The 2,500-nt window shown below is 45.3% G+C and overlaps 1 protein-coding gene and 1 pseudogene across 4 annotated transcripts in view; both read left to right on the top strand.

Moving 5' to 3' along the window:
• The window catches only part of LOC113650187 (B-cell receptor CD22-like), a 1,781,460-nt gene that overhangs the window by 343,851 nt on the left and 1,435,109 nt on the right, over positions 1-2,500 (top strand). The window lies entirely within an intron of this gene.
• LOC113663456 overlaps positions 1-2,500 on the top strand; it is a 644,552-nt pseudogene that overhangs the window by 179,852 nt on the left and 462,200 nt on the right.

Below are 2,500 nucleotides of genomic sequence, written 5' to 3'. Positions count from 1 at the left end.
CTCAAGGGGGAACCCATCAACATATGGGTGACACTGGGGGTGTGATTGTAATATACAGTCATTTAAAGGTTGTATTGGTGAAAGGATCATGTACTTCGGATCTCCTTAGTATCACAGATGTCTCTGGATTCTTAGGGTCGGCCTCGGCTCACAGAAAGGCTTCGTCCCACAGAAGATGTTGGGAGCTGGTACAATGTCTGGATGCCTCGGGATGAGTACAAAGAGAGAAGCAGTGGAAAGGGATTAACATATCTGCTGTTCATAAAAATGTGCTGGTCTGATGTACTGGTGCATGATATTATGGGATGTATTATGTGTACGCCTGACTAAAGAGATGAGTTTTTAATCTACATTTAAACTGGGAAAGTGTGTCTGAGCCCCGAACACTATCAGGAAGACTATTCCAAAGTTTGGGAGCTAAATAAGAAAACGCTCTACCACCTTTAGTAGACTTAGATATTCTGGGAACTACCAGAAGTCCTGAGTTTTGTGATCTCAGAGACCGTGAAGGATTGTAACGTGTTAGAAGACTAGTTAGATACATGGGAGCTAAACCATTAAGAGCCTTGTACGTAAGTAGCAGCAGTTTGTAGTCAATTCTAAACTTAACAGGTAGCCAGTGTAGAGATGATAAAATTGTCATACTTTGTTGTCCTAGTGAGAACTCTGGCAGCTGCATTTTGGACTAACTGTAGCCTGTTTATTAAAGATGCAGGACAACCACCTAGTAATGCATTACAGTAGTCCAGTCTAGAGGTCATGAATGCATGGACTAGCTTCTCAGCGTCAGATTATGATCATTATGATCATTATTATAATTGTACAAATATTTTAATTGTAACCAAATGTAGATTGTATTCACATTTTAATGATTTCATTACTACACTGGATACCGTTATTAAGTCTTGTTTAAAATTTGCACCAATAAAACACAGATCACAGAATGCCGAGGCTCACTGCTGGTCCTCACCGGTGCTCTGGGAGAGTGGAGGTGTTTCATGGACGTTCCTGGTCCACAGTGTGTAATGCTGACTTTGACCAGCAGGATGCAGAGGTTGTGTGTCGAGAGCTGGACTGTGGGATTCCTGTGAAGGTTCTGGGATCAGCTGCTTTTGGCCGAGGGGAGGGTCAGGTGTGGACAGAGGAGCTTCAGTGTAGAGGAAATGAATCTGACATTACCTTCTGTCCAACATCATCTTCACTCAAACAGTCAACCTGTTCCCATGACAACGATGTGGGATTAACATGTTCTGGTTAAGTATCATGATGTAACTTCTGTTTAAATAGAGACCACATAGCTGTCAATCAAACTTTAAGGTTCTTGTATTAATGTTCCTCTTTCACTGAGCTCTCGGCTGTTTGTTCAGGTCACACAGAGGCTCGGCTGGTGAACGGACCGGACTCCTGTTCTGGTCGAGTGGAGCTCCGGTACCTCGGTGTGTGGGGCACAGTTTGTGCTGTAAACTGGGATATGAGAGCTGCAGATGTTCTATGTGCACAGCTGGATTGTGGAAGTGCTGTGGCTGTGGTGAAGGTGGACTGGTTTGGGGACGGGGGTAACCACACCTGGGCTGATGTGTTTGATTGTCAGGGGAAGGAGACACACCTATCACAATGTGGCATCTCATCATGGAGTCGAGCTGCATGCTCTCATAAACATGATGCTGGAGTCATCTGTAATAGTGAGATATTAATGTCACATACACCAGGTTACTGAATAAAGTCAGAGTTCATTACAATTTTGAAATGAGCTTCTTCTGCTTCAGGATCATCTATGGCGCTTCATGAGGGGCGAGTGCGGTTGTCTGGAGGGAGCGAGTGTCAGGGGGAGGTGGAGATTTATTTCAGTCAGGACTGGAGGAGAGTTCTCCTGGACTCGTGGAGTCTGTCTGAGGCGTCTGTGCTCTGCAGACAGCTGGGCTGTGTCTCTGTGCTGAACTACCGCTCCTCTCCATCCACCACTGAACACAAACACATGTGTGTAACAGGTTTCAGCTGCTCTGGGAGTGAAGAACATCTGAGGAACTGCAGCAGTGCACAAGCTGAACCTCTAAACTGCAGCTCCGGGGAACAGCTCTACATCACCTGCTCAGGTGAGCGACACATTACCTTTGTTTTTATGAATCTTCTATTAAAGTTACAGATTAAATAAATATTAAGTTATATTAGTTTTGTTTAATTGGTGAAATGAAAATAAATCACTTTATTTTTATGTTTTTTTGGCCACAACGCAGGTATCTTTAACCCCACTCACAGCTCAATCAGGCTGGTTGGTTCTGGTGGAGACTGTGCAGGAAGGCTGGAGGTTTCCCACAGCGGTTCGTGGGGGACTGTGCGTGATGACTCGTGGGGTATTGAGGATGTTCAGGTGGTGTGCAGACAGCTGCAGTGTGGAGAGGCCCTCAGTAACCACATACCAGCCTGGTTTGGTCCTGGAACTGGGTCCATATGGCTGAATGAGGTGGAGTGTGAGGGGAACGAGACATCCCTGTGGAACTGT

The sequence above is a fragment of the Tachysurus fulvidraco genome, chromosome 19 (assembly GCF_022655615.1).
Source record: "Tachysurus fulvidraco isolate hzauxx_2018 chromosome 19, HZAU_PFXX_2.0, whole genome shotgun sequence".
Taxonomy (NCBI): Eukaryota; Metazoa; Chordata; class Actinopteri; order Siluriformes; family Bagridae; genus Tachysurus; species Tachysurus fulvidraco.
The sequence above is the reverse complement of the archived record's forward strand: the minus strand, read 5'-3'. Positions and strand labels throughout refer to the sequence as shown.